This window comes from Eretmochelys imbricata, chromosome 3, assembly GCF_965152235.1.
Source record: "Eretmochelys imbricata isolate rEreImb1 chromosome 3, rEreImb1.hap1, whole genome shotgun sequence".
NCBI classification, from domain to species: Eukaryota; Metazoa; Chordata; order Testudines; family Cheloniidae; genus Eretmochelys; species Eretmochelys imbricata.
The window spans coordinates 196,534,151-196,548,764 of record NC_135574.1 but is presented as its reverse complement, the minus strand read 5'-3'; the positions used below and the strand labels follow the sequence as shown (position 1 = coordinate 196,548,764).

At 43.1% G+C, this 14,614-nt stretch overlaps 1 protein-coding gene across 1 annotated transcript in view; it reads right to left on the bottom strand.

Annotated features, from left to right (window-relative positions):
- The window catches only part of WDPCP (WD repeat containing planar cell polarity effector), a 271,495-nt gene that overhangs the window by 30,564 nt on the left and 226,317 nt on the right, over nt 1-14,614 (bottom strand). The window lies entirely within an intron of this gene.

The window sequence follows — 14,614 nt, the reverse complement described above, 5'->3', positions numbered from 1 at the left end:
GTATAATGTAGATGTTAATGTTATCCAGTATATAAAGTTATGAATTCCCTCTGTATGATGTTACTAGAACGTGTTTAAGACCAGACAGCCTCGCCTAGGTAAAGGCAATAAACAGATCTGACCTACACAAAGGAATGTGGGTTTACCTCAGTTTAAGCATTAGTAGTAAACAAAGTCATTGAGCTAAACCTGTGGGGGTTATCCTGATCCTGAGCTCGAGAGACAGAGCAGTAACATGGTTCCTGCACTCCAGAGAGAGACAGAAGACTGAATTCTCAAGAGGCATTCCTAACCTGTGAAATAGACATCCCTTTGGGACTATAAGGAACAGAGAGAGACTCAGTTTTTACTCTTCAGTTTAGGAGAAGAAACTAAGCGATTTGATCTGTGTAATGGATCCTGGCCAGATCAGCCAGCAAAAAGCTGGTAAGGAGAGAGAGAGAGAGAGAAAGAGAAAACCACCTTGAACAAAGACTGTATCTTGCTAGATGAAGTTTTAGACTTTTAGATGCATGTTTTCACTTTTATTTGCTTGTAACCATCCCTACCTTTCTACTTGGTTTCACTTAGTCCACACGCTTTTGGTGGTTAATTTGTTTTGCTGTCAGTGCTGGGTATGTCCAGTAAAGTATGTGCTTCCAGACAGCTAACAGGTTGGAGTGTTTTTCTGTCTCTGTAAAGGCAGCAAACTGAACATTTATCTGGGAGGGTCCAGTGTGAAGGACTGGTCCCTTCAGTCAGATGATTTTGAGATGCATTCAGGGCTGGAAGGGTCCAAGGTCAGCCTGCATGGAATAATTTGGCTGGGCAAAGCCAGGGTAAGGTTTGTGGGCTGCTGGAAGGCTGTTGGGGGTCACAGTTTTGGACCAAAGCTGCACAGCCACAAGACACCCAGTGTTACAAGGTAGACTGTGACCAAACCCCCTTACTAGCCTGGGTGAACCCCAAAACATCTCAGTTGATCCTTTACATTGTTTCAACATAGTTAAAGTTTGTCCTAGGGAAGGGATTGAACTGTGCTGTAACAAAGAGGCATAAGTGGGCCGAAGCCTGGGACATGTCTGGTTATGTGATCTGGTGACAACACAGGTAGGTCACATGCAAATTAAAATGTGTTGTGACTCGCTCAGGGGACAGTGGTGCTGTAACTACATCTGCTAACCTGGATATTTTTGTAGTGTAGGCAGGCCCTTAGTTATACTAGCTTACACATCATTAAATGGGTGTGACAAGGTCTAATGGAGTCTAACTAAGAGTAAGGGAATCTACCATCTACCAATTTACACATCCCCTCTGAATTTGACCCTATAAGTTCTGGGGAACTAACTTGCCCTTAGGAATGCTAATGAGTTTTGGCACTTTCACATCTAGGTAACAATTTAAATCCAACCCAGGATCTGTGTCCAGAAGTTAATTGTATCTGATGGTTATTCAGTGCTTAGTGTGAAATGAATTAATAGTTTCAATCTAGTTCCTAATGGATGAGAGACCACAGTATTATTACCATAATCACAAAACCAGCATCACACGTTCTCAGTATTATTACCATAATCTCAAAACCAGCATCACACGTTGCACCAAGTCGTATCCTTGCTGGTAATATAGAGCAGAGGCTAGAGACTTGAATGGGTCTATGTGATGTTTCTTATCTCTAAAGGTGGTCCCTTCAAAACAAGCTAACAGGGAGCAAGGGAAAGCCTGTACATGCTATCTCTTTTCTGTGGATAAATATTGGCATTCTGGCACTTTTCATGATCGCTAAATTCATTACAAAAATTAAAAATACTCACCAAAGTCCATTCACATGTAACTTGTAGATATTATTTTATCAGAACATGCACAGGTTGATCCCTTTTTTACTTTTTTTAAGTAAAACTTTAAAGTTTTTTTACTTTTAGGACAGAGAGGGAATTCCTTAATGCAAAACAAAAACCCCATGGACATGACAATTGCCCCAAAGGCTCTCTAGAGGTACTAGTGGCTTCTTCCACTATAGGTGGAACAAAAGAAGGAAGAAAGACATTTGTGTATTTTGGAGGCGGAGGAGCAGGAGAAAACATGATGGTCCATACTGTCCCAATGCTATTCCTGATAAGAGGACCTAGTGCTACAGTATGACAGGATATATTCAGGAGAAGGCCAACAGCAGCTCAAAACCATGAGAATCAATTGCTATAAGATCTTTGGATTGAAGAAATATAAATCTTCACTATGGATCCTTGGGTTCCTGTTTCTCATGGGCACAGATTTAATTTTAATTTATTGAAGCATTTTTCCTTAGACATTCTTTAACAATTACTTTTTCCTACATCTAATTTAAATAACAGATCTAGCCAAAATGGCACTAATAGAGTAGAGATGGGCTGAGGGGATGGTTCATATCTGGATTAGGTTTAGGGTAGGACTCAGGGATAAATCAGGACTTGGTCTATTGGTACTGGAAGGCTCAGAAGGAGGTCACCCAAGATTTCACCCCTAGATAATGAAAACCTTTCAAGGTAATGTGTAGTCTTGGTTACAAAATAGGCCCGTTCCAGGTTTGGATCTTGGACTCTGCAGTTTGCTGAGTTCAGATCTGGGGATTTGAATTTGAATTTCCACAAAATTTGAAAGACGTCAGAAATAAGTTTCTGGCTTTGCCTCTTCTCTTTGAGAGAGTGAAAAGTTTCATGTTTAAAGGAGTCATTTTTCACCTCAAAGGCTATGAGAACTTATATCTTGCTAAATGTACAAAGATCACATTTGTCTAGATAACAGGATAATATTATTTGATGGTAATATACTCTTAGATTAAAGCAATGTGCTCAAGGAATCCATATGTATGAGTATGCCCTCCTCCTAAAATTTGCTGGCAGCTGTGATTGTAACATCTAGCACCTGGCTGGAAGAGCCAAAGATAGTTCTGTATTAGCCCATTGACAGATTTTCATATTATTCAGCCAGAAGGGCATTCTGAGAAGACTTCATGCAATAGTGATGGAACTCACACTCCTTCCCTGGTGGTGACATTATGAATTATTACTTAAATGCACCTATTCTCTATTGGCTCTGTGCCTGCAAATAAAAAAAAAAAATCCATTCTCAAGTCTCCTCCACAGGCCTTTCAGAGATAAAATACATCTCAAGACATGCAATCACATGGCAGAATGAAAATCTTATTTTAATATTGTTTGCAAAACTGACAGATCTACTTAACAGAAGCCATTAAAATATTTACAAAGTAGCAGCTGCTCTTGTAAAAATACAGCTTTTTTTGGCATGAAAAATAAACTAGTTGATAAGTGCAAGATAAGCCATTTGACGTCTTCTTTGTGTGCTCTGCATGGTATGCTCAGCCAATTCGGTACAATCTGATGTTTACAGAGCAATCGTAATGTACGACCTCCTTAGGCAACAGGGACACAAGAAGCCTTTAAAACGCTGAAGCAAGCATTTAATCAGAACTCTTCATGCTGATCTTTGAAAAATTCAATAAGTTCAAAAAAAATGTAACTCCTTCTAAAGATAAAATATCAGTTTTTTTTGCTTCAGGAGTTGCAAATATATACCAATGAACTGCCAGTGAACCAGACAGACTTCAGCCACTGCTATTTAAAAGAGTAAGCCATATGTTGCTCAGAAAGAAACAATGCAAGCACTCAAACAATGTAAGTACTTAGGCCAATTGAGTAGTTACTGTGATATAATAGCTCAACTAGTCAAAACATATCCCCTTCTTTTGGTACATTTAACCAAATTATCTTTTTCACGTGGCTAGCTAGTTTCATGTGAATAATACATTTCTTTATTTTACACGCTTGTTTCATATTGAAATCAAGATTTTACATATTTTCCTAAAAAGATAAAGGAAATAGTTACATGCAAGTAATTACTGCAGAAGTATAAATAATATGGAGTATGACCATATCTGTGTAACACAGCTGTTCCACCTTGATTCTGTTGTTTCTATTACATCTTAGATGATGTGAGGATATGCATAAAGTCCATGGGTGACATTCTGGCACCACTGAAGTTAAAGGGAGTTTTGCCACTGACTTCACTGGAGCCAGGATTTCACCCTGTATGTGTGCGGTGTGGTTTTTTTGTTAATTAATCACACACATTTATAGTGCTCAACACCTTAAAGCTATTTACTAAATTCAATTAAAAACACAAAATATGCTGAAAACAGAGAGCATCTACTTGACTACCCTAGAACCTTGCTAACTTAAAAAGCTGTTTCCCAAGGGACTGCCCAGGACGTACCAATAGCACAGAAAAGCCAGACCAAAGAGGCATGTCCTACAATGTGAGCCAAGTATGACAAGATCAGGCTCTGACGGACTGCCAGCTGGAGAAAATTTGGCAGGCAGGGATCTGCCATTGCAATGCCCTCCCCTGCAGTCACTTTGACTCCAAGCTTATGAGCAGTCTCCTGGCACTAAAAAGGCCTGCATTTTCAGCTTTACGTTTGATAAGTCTTCTGAAGCATGTGATCTAATCATCTTGATCACAAGCAGATATACATCTATATATGGTGGTGACACATGCGATAAGCGGTCCTGTCATGGGATAACGATCAACATAATACCATTATTGTTTAGTAATTATAGCAGGGGATAGGCTTGCAGGACTTCTGGGTTTTATACCTAACTCCTCTATCGACTAGACAATTTTTCTTACTCATAAATGGTATTTCGTTGGTGGACAAAGTTAATCTGTAACTTGATGGGATATATCTAGCAGTCCCACAAGGCTGTCAGGGAAAAGCAACTTTTGAGCATGGAGGATAGAACTGTTTGGCAAAATGCCGGATCAGTAGAGGTGGAAGTGCACACTCTATAGTGTCTTAGTGAAAGTATACATGGAAGACTGGATTATTCTGTTTTTGTTCTGGTTCTTATATCAGGCTCATCACTGCTGTATCTAAGGGCTTGTTTTCACTACTGCGCTACATTGGTGCCATTGCAGTGGTGCAACTGTGCCGATGTGGCAAGTCTGCTGAAGATGCGCTATGTTGACGGAAGAGTGTTCTCTCATCGATGCAATTACTCCACCTCAATGAGAGGGGGAAGCTATGTCGGTGGGAGAGTCTCCCACTGACGTAGTGTGGTGTAGACAGTGCTTTAAGTCGATATAACTTACGTCGCTCAGGGGTGTGGTTTTTTTCACATCCCTGAGCAATGCAAGTTACATAGACTTAAATGGTATTCTAGACAAGCCCTAAGTCATAGTAGATTGCAAACTTCCCTTTATTGCTATTCTAGGGAAGCATTACCTTTCTTGGGGTATGTCTACACTTACTGGGGATCGACACTGCAGCGATCAATGCACTGGGGGTCAACTTAGCGGGTCTAATGAAGACCTGCTAAATCAACTGCAGATCACTCTCCCGTTGACTCTGGTACTCCACCGGAATGAGAAGCATAAGGTACGTCAATGGGAGAGTTTCTCCTGTTGACCCAGTGCAGTGTAGACACTGCAGTAAGTTGACCTCACCTACATCGACTCTAGCTACATTATTTACGTAGCTGGACTTGCATAACTTAGGCTGACTTACCCCCTGTAAAGGTTACTTCCCCACTCTGAACTCTAGGGTACAGATGTGGGGACCTGCATGAAAACCTCCTAAGCTTACTTTTACCAGCTTAGGTTAAAACTTCCCCAAGGTATAAACTATTTTACCTTTTGCCCTTGGACTTTTGCTGCCACCACCAAACGTCTAACAGGGATATAATTGGGACAGAGCCTGTTTGGAAACGTCTTTTCCCCCCAAAATCCTCCCAAATCTTACACCCCCTTTCCTGGGGAAGGTTTGATAAAAATCCTCACCAATTTGCATAGGTGAACACAGACCCAAACCCTTGGATCTTAAGAACAATGAAAAAAGCATTCAGATTCTTAAAAAGAATTTTACTAGAGGAAAAAGTAAAAAGAATCACCTCTGTAAAATCAGGATGGTAAATACCTTACAGGGTAATCAGATTCAAAACAGAGAATCCCTCTAGGCAAAACCTTAAGTTACAAAAAGACACAAAAACAGGAATCTACATTCCATTCAGCACAGCTTCTTTTCTCAGCCATTTAAAGGAATCAGAATCTAACACACATCTAGCTAGATTACTTACTAAGTTCTAAGACTCCATTCCTGTTCTGTTCCCGGCAAAAGCATCACACAGACAGAGAGAGAGAGAGTGGCTTTGTTTCTCCCTCCCCCCAGCTTTTTAAAGTATCTTGTCTCCTCATTGGTCATTTTGGTCAGGTGCTTATCCTAGCTTCTTAACCCTTTACAGGTGAAAGGGTTTTTCCTCTGGCCATGAGGGATTTTAAAGGTGTTTACTCTTCCCTTTATATTTATGACACCCCCGTAGTGTAGACCAGGCCTCAGCCAAGGAGCAGAATTGCTATCAGCACTGAGAGTCCTGAAACCGAACAGCTATCCATGCAAGCATGGAAAGCTGATATTGCTGCCAGGTGAACCTTGACCGAGGAAACTGCTAAGCCTTGTTCTTACACCACAGCTATGTTTTACCACTACAGGCAGGGAGGAGCTTGCTTACCCTTCTTTTTCACGAAACTGTGCAGTTTCAGGTGCAACAGATAGTTAAGTATGCGCTGGATGGATTAATGCATCAGCAAGACTCTGGTTTAACAAGCATAGACAGAGAACCACTTCCACTTTGACAGGCAGGGGCCCTGATAGAGGGCTTTCTGCTACTTAGTAAGAACCTAAGAATGGCCAGACTGGGTCAGACCAATGGTCCATCTAGCCCAATATCCTGTCTCCTGACAGTGGCCAATGCCAGGTGCTTCAGAGGAAATGGACAGAACTGGGCAATCATCAAGTGATCCATCCCCTGTTGCCCAGTCCAGCTTCCGGCAGTTGGTGGCTAGGGACAACCAAAGCATGGGGTTGCATCCCTGCCCATCTTTGCTAATATCCATTAATGTACATATCTTCCATGAACTTATCTAATTCTTTTTTGTACCCCATTATAGTTTTGGCCTTCATAACATCCCCTGACAATGAGTTCCACAGGTTGAGTCTGTGTTGTGTGAAGACTTGGTGAACTTGCTCTAAGCAAGCTTGTTTACTGAGATTTAGCCATGGATCTTCCAGGCTGTTAGATGAAAGGATTGTAGGTTTGGGTGGAGCAGCCAACCGTGGTCTTAGGAGATCAGGTCTGAGTGTAGTGGGAGTGAGAATGGAAATGCCACCGAGAGGACCAGTAGAGAACCACTCTTGGTGGGGCCATGCTGGGGCTATTAATATAATTTAAGTGCTGTCCCGCTTGATTTTTAGTAGCAGTCTGTGTAGGAGAGGTATGGGGGAAAAGCATAGCTAAGCTTTTCTGCCCAGGATAGCAGGAAGGCATCTGTGATTGAACCTGGACTGTGGTCCTTCAGGGAGCAGAACTGGTAACATTTTCTGTTGGACCTGTTTGCAAATAGATCTATTTGGGGAGCCCGCCCACTGCTAGAAAATACATCTGGCTTCATCTGGGCACAGAGACCTCTTGTAGTGACTCAAAAATGACCGGCTCAGGTGGTCGGTTAGCTCATTCCGCACCCCTGGAAGGTAAGAGGCCTTGAGGTTAACTGAATTGCTTCCTGAAAAAGGAGGGATAAGTGAGATCTTCCCTGCCTGTCGAGGTAAAACATAGCTGTGATGTCTGTAAGAACAAACAGGTTTCTCCCCCCGATATGAGGTGGGAAAGCCTGACAGGCAAGATGGACCAATGTCAGAGAACTCAGGGTGATATGAAGAGAGAGCTCCCACGATGACCAAAGACCCCGTGTTAGGAGGGGCTCGAGGTGAGCTCCCCACCCTAGAGCAGACATGTCTGAGATCTGAGTCATTGACAGTTAAGGGCGATGAAGGGAATGCCCACACAAACATTGGGAGGATCCAACCACCAGTTTAGGGAAATTAGAACTCGTGCAGGTACAATGAGCACAATGTCCAGTTGAAGATGGCTTGGTGAGTACACTGAGGTCAGCCATGTCCGGAGCCTCACATATTGTACTACATATGTGCATGAGGCGATGTGGCCTACGAGCCTCATAAAGTTTCAGGCTGTTGTGATGGGTGAAACTTGAGGACAAATTGAAGAAAGTAGAAGAGAAGAGCAACAAAAATGATTAAAGGTGTAGAAAACATGATCTATGAGGGAAGATTGAAAAAACTGTGTGTGTTTTAGTCTGGAGAAGAGAAGACTGAGAGGAGATATGATAACAGTTTTCAAGTACAAGGAAGAGGGAGAAACATTATTTTCCTTAACTTTTGAGGATAGGACAAGAAGCAATGGGCTTAAACTGCAGAATGAGTGGGTTAGGTTGGACATTAGGAAAATCTTCCTAGCTGTCAGGGTGGTTAAGCACTAAAATAAATTGCCCAGGGGGGTTGTTGGATCTCCATTATTTGAGATCTTTAAGAGCGGGTTAGACAAACACCTGTCAGGGATGGTCAATAATACTTAGTCCAGCCATGAGTGCAGGGGACTGGACTAGATGACCTCTCGATGGCCCTTCCAGTCCTGTATTTCTGTGTCACTAGAGACCAGATAGATTGGAATCTTGACTCTGAGAGGAATGCTCTGGTCTGGCTAGAGTCCAGCACCACCCCTATAAACTCTCTCCTCTGTTCCAAACAAAGAGTAGACTTGTCTGCATTGATCAATAGGGCTAGGGCCTTGAATGCTGACTGAATGAGTCAAACACTGGATATAATCTGGGCTTTCGACCGTCTCTTGACTAGCCAGTCATTGAGGTAAAGGTAGATCTGCACTCCTAGTTTCCTCAGAAATGCTACTACCACAACCATATATTTCATGAACATTTGAGGAGTTGCAGAGAGGCCGAATGGAAGCACTGTGAACTGGTAACGTTCCAGCTTCACTACAAACCTGAGGAATTTTCTGTGCCCTCACGGTATTGGCAATGAAAGTAGGCAGCTCTTAAATCCAAGGTCCAGAGAGAGGATGATGGATGCCAGAATGACCATGCAGAACTTTATCTTTTGAGTCAGTTGTTGAGCTGTTTCAGGTCTAGGACAAGTCTGAAACCTGCCTTTGCTTTTGGGATTAGGAAATAACAGGAGTGGAAACCCTTCCCTTTTAAATTCTGTGGAACGTCCTCTATGGCTCCCAAATGAAGGAGAGACTGAATCTCCTGACCCAGAAGTTCTTCGTGAGAGGGGTCCCTGAAGAAGGACGGAGAGGGAAGGTGGAAAGGAAATAAACTGGAGGGTGTATCTCACTTGTACAGTGCTCAACATCCAATGGTCTGTAGGGACACAGGACCAAGCACTGAGGAAATGGAAAAAGCAGTTCGCAAACAAAGGAAAACTGGGCTCTGGCATCCTGGGAATCTAGTAATTTCTAGCTCCAGACTTCACGGAACATGCCTAGGTGCTGGAGTCAACAGTGCCATCTCCTGTGTTACCGAAGCAGAGGAGTGCTTAGATTTAGACCTCGCTCTACTCTTATCCCCATGCCTAGCAGACTTCAGGGCCAGGGACCTCATCCTTTCGGCACTCTGCTTCTTATGCCTCTTCTTAGACATTGGGGATGGTGAACGGTGCTGGGAGTCAGGCACGGCAGAAGGCACACTCCTTACTGACACTGAGACAGTCAGTGCTGAGTTTGACTGACCTGGCTTTGATGGAGGTCTCAAAGCCACCTCAGAGGGAGAAACTTTAGCCTGGCTTCATGGTCTTTCCTTGTGCAAGGCTTAAAGTCCCTGCAAATTTGGCAACACTCTCCAATATGAGCTTCCCTGAGGCACTTCAAGAACCTAGAGTGTGAGCCATTCATGGGCATAGCCTTATTGCAGGAAACACAGGGGCCTGAAGACCAGTGACCAACGTACCAGGAATTGAATAAATCCCTCAGATGGGGTAAACAAACCTAACTAAACACTAATAACTTTAATAACACTAAACTATTTACAATAAAATACAAGCGAACGCAGTCCATGGAGAGTACTTGCAAAAGCAAGAAGAGCAGTTCCAGTGATCATCATGGGCTGTAAGAAGGAATTGAGGGGGCTCGGGATCGGCTGCGCCCTTTATACCAATGCCAGCAGCACGCGGTAGCAGAGGGCAGTTGAGTGGCCCCAACGGCTACCGCCGAGGGAAAAAGTTCTGGTGACTGCACCCAGGGTGCATGCACACCAAGAGAGAAATACACATGTGCAATCAGTCGAAGACGAAACACAATTTCCTGGAGCTGATGAAAACAGGAAGGGCATTTGTAGAGAAATAAAGGAACAGCTTGCGGCATCACAAATGTTGGCCCTCAACAACTATTGCCAGCTTGGAGATCTATCAAGCTAATAAAATGGTCACCAGAAAAAGAACCTTAAGGGTTAAATGCTTTTCACTGAATGTTTTGTCTTCAAAGAGAGGACCTACAGAGCTTGCAACTGTAGATTCAGCCTCCAGGCAGGAAGAATCAATCTGAAGGAAAGATTTATTCTAAAAAGAGCTCTAAGGGCATTTTTGGAAAGGAAATAATTGTACTATGGACTCAGTGCTAAGGGGACATTTGTTAGGCCTAATGAATTGACTGTGGCACCAGAAAGCTCCTAGACATCAGAAGAGCAGAGCAGAAGGGACTTGCATTCTATGGATAGTTGGCTCAGAACCACATCCGCCTGCTACAAGTCTGTGGAGGAATCCAGAAACATGTGAAGGAGAATCTTGGGTTACAGGCCTGAGAAGATGCCCTCTGATAGGCCGGAGGGTCCTGGAACAAAGCCTGGGAAAACTGGATGTTCACTGGAAAAGTGAAGAAATCCTGGACAAGAAACTTCTTCCTGAATAGCAGAGAGAGAAGGACCACTGGAAGAAGACCCCATTCCACAAGAAAGATTGAGTTCTGGGCTTCAGATGACTTGCTCTTCCTGCAAGATGGGATGAGGGCAGTAAAGTTCTTCTCTGCTCATTGAAACAGCATGCTGTACTCAAAGCATTGCCTGGGACACTGGGTATCCCCCATGCCAGTACAGGTAGGCAACCACGATTGAACTGTGACCCAATTAGAATGGCCAGGCCTCTCTGATGACAGTCCCCAGAATGCAAACAAGGCCTTTCTTATAGCTTGTAGCACAACATATGTCTCTAATTTTGTCTTGAAATGGGACAATTACCCTTAGCCGTTTTGCCCCCCATATGCCGTCTGTCTTCAGCACTACCCCTCAGAGATTGGTTAGTGAAACTGCTTAATAGACTGGACTCCTAAAGTTGCCACAAGAGGGAAACTTTGATGTGCAGCTGGATACTTATTAGTGTCTCCAAGTCCTGGACTGATGAACTCCAGTTCAGAAGAAACAGGTGCAGGGTGGAAAACCAGAAGCCAGCGCAGGGAACCACCTTGAGATAGGAGACAAGCAACTGGAATAGGTGCATTTTTTTGGTGAAGAGAGGAAGGACCTGGAACTTCTAGACTCCTGGCTTTACTTTGGCTGTTCTTTGACAAGAAGGCTCCCTTTTGAGGTTGATACAGAAAAAGATGTCCAGGTAGACAAGACTTTGGGACAGCACCGGGAAATTTCTGAGCAGGTTTATAACAAATTGATAGCTCTCGGACAAGGCTAGAGTGCCAGAGTTGGCTAATTGTGTCTCAAAATCTCAAAAGGAATTGCTACAGACCGCCTAATTGTTGAGATAACAAATCACTGCAATTCTCTGCTCCTGGAGATGGGTCACTAACACGTGTTCTGAACGGTATTTAAATTCTAGGTGCCAGCAAGACCAAAAGGGAGATTGCAACACTCAAAGTACAGATTACTAAAGCAAAACTGTATGTACAGTTGATTCTTGGAGGCAATAAGGACATGCAGGTACACATCCTCTATATCCTTTTGATATGAGGAAATTCCCTGGGGCACTGACTCCAATGTTTGCACAGGTGGACTCTATGTTGAACATCTTGGTGGCAACCATAGGAAGTCTATCTGGGCTAATGCAATCCCAATCAGACAATTTCTTTCAAATGAAATAAATTAATGGTCTGAATCGATGCTATAGTTATTGTGGGTGGCAAAAAACCTTGGGACTGATGTCACAGCACCCAGGCAAGGAGGTCTTGTATTGACTTTATCCCGTCACTCCTTTGTCCTGAGAAACAGCGGGAGAGAGCTGGACAATTTTGGATAAAGAGGAAAACTGACGAAAGCCTATGAAAACCTGCAGCACTCATGAACCCGGCCCCCCAGCTAGAAATGATGTGGCTCCATTGCAGCTGAATCTGAAGGAGGCAGCCTCTAATGCAAAGGGGTCCTGGAGGTAAAATGACATTATGCATGTTCATGTGCCCTCAGACCTCTGCTGCTGGTGACAACCCTTTGACTTGGAGGGACACTTTCTTCTTTCCTTGCTTTACAGAAGAGACATATAGAGTGTTAGCTCTGTATCAGGAATGAGCCCTACTGGGATATTCTTTGCACTTCCTACATGTCAGGGGCAAGCAATTCAGGGTCTGATTAAGGGGATCAAGGCAACTACTCCAGTAGGGGAGAGCCATTAATTTTCACTTAGTGGACATTTCTCCCACTAATGAAGAGTTAAGCCAGAGGGCTCTGTGGGCTACATTAAAACTCAGTGGTAGACCTGACTGATAGGAGATGGAATCTTGGTATGCATTTTGCAGATACTAAGATACTCAGCAAGGTGGAATTTCTTCTTCACATCTTAAGTGAAAGCTGTTGAGGAGGGGAAAAAACAACAACTCTGAAATCTACTCCATTAGAGCTCTGGCAAAGTATAGGAACAGAATGCCAGCATCTTTGAAAAAATGTCTCTTTTAGTGGATCTTTGAGATTGGTGTTGCTCTCTTCAGGAAGGGGAGACTCCCTGAAAACCTGGCTCCCGGTGAACAAATTTTAAGACTTTGTGCCTACATGGCTGCCTTGTATTACTAAAGGCTTGTCTACACAGGGAAATTGACCAGAATTGCTCTTGCTGAATGAACTATTGCGGAATAGCTCTCTGGGTGGACACTGGACAATAAAAGTGATTTTATTCCAGAAAAGTTGCTCGGCTTTGGAATGGTGCTCATTATTCAGAAATCAAGTGATTTTTTTTATTCTGGAATAGAATGTTCACAGCAGTCGATATTCCACAAAAGCTGTTTCAATCAATTTTCCTCATCTAGACAAGCCCTTCTGTCTGCAGGGAGAATGAAGCACCTATTTGGCACAACCCAGAAGCTGTTACTTAACTTTTGGGGCACTGGATGGAAGGAAGGGAATAGTATTATTGGGCTTCTCTTCTTCAAAGCTAATATGATGTTCTTCAGACGGGGGGGCAGAATCAGCGTTAACGATTTAGTGATATTTTGAAAAAGAATAGGGCCTTGCAAAGCAAATTACTTTGAGAACCTCCTTTTCAATGCTGTTATCTGAAACATTAGGGGGTCTGCCAAATCAATATTGCCTGAGGAGCGGTGGACAAGTGACTGTCTAATGCTCAGGACCCTGTCACTCTTACTCCTCAAAGAAGTGATCCTTATGCGTAAAGAAAGATTATCAGTAGGAGCCGATGAAGGAATATTTTCAACCTTTGCTGGCAAGACGCACAAGGGTTTAATAATACATATCTTTAACGTAGCCAGCTTCTTGGCTTTGACTGAGGGAGAGGAGATGTTGTCTAGTTGGACTCAAGTTGCAATGCAAACCTTTACTATTAACGTGGAAAGGAAGGAAGGTTGAGGAGGAACAATAGCTCCATCTTCTAACAAAGACCATTTGAGCACCAGTGCAGCCTTCCTGTTCCAAAACGACTTGCCGTTCTTCGTCAGGAAAAACAATAGCTAAGAGTCTGGGGTAGAGGGTTATTTATGGCAGATGTCACTGTGGACAGTGTTTTAGAGGCTTGGCAAAACCCAGGCTGGTTTACACTGCCTCATGCGCTACAACAAATGGCAAATCCATCTGTTTTTCTCCACGCTTTCCTGGTTTTGCTGCTCTTTTTAGCACCACTCTGAATACTACAGGATGACCTAAAACTGGAAAAACTAACATCCGAATCTTTCCAGAGTGTGCAACTGCCAGCTGAGGCCTTGTGCTTTTTCACTCTGACGCAGGCAGAGCTGGCTGGCTGATAGTGGGTGCAAGGTCATTCACACTGGCATCCCCAAATTCCTGCCCTTTCATTGGCTGCTCAGTTCTGTTCAGGTGTGATGTCAATCAGGTAGAAACTGACCTGGTTTCCTGGGCAAATCTCTCTATAAAAACAACAATGAAGCCATCTACCTCACAGGATGGTGTGAAGCTTAATTCATACACATACAGCACTTTGAGATCTTTAGATAAAAGACCTCTGTATTTGCAAATTATAATTACTTCCAGTAACAACCATCCACTATTAAAACAATCACTCCAGGTTGCCATAGACGATCATAACATATGCAAAGAGGTGCCAGCAATAAGCAGTTTGCAAGATTGCCAACTATCTTTGGCATTTGCCTTGCTTAATTGTAGCATTTAAGACAGATAGAACTGGATGTTGCAAAGTGCTTAGTGCCCTCAATTCCCCCAGCCTTCAAATTTTGGGAAAACAAATTATGGGATGTATGCTCCCCTTACTATTTATACTTTTAAAATACGTTTTTATTCCTATAAGAGATCCCAC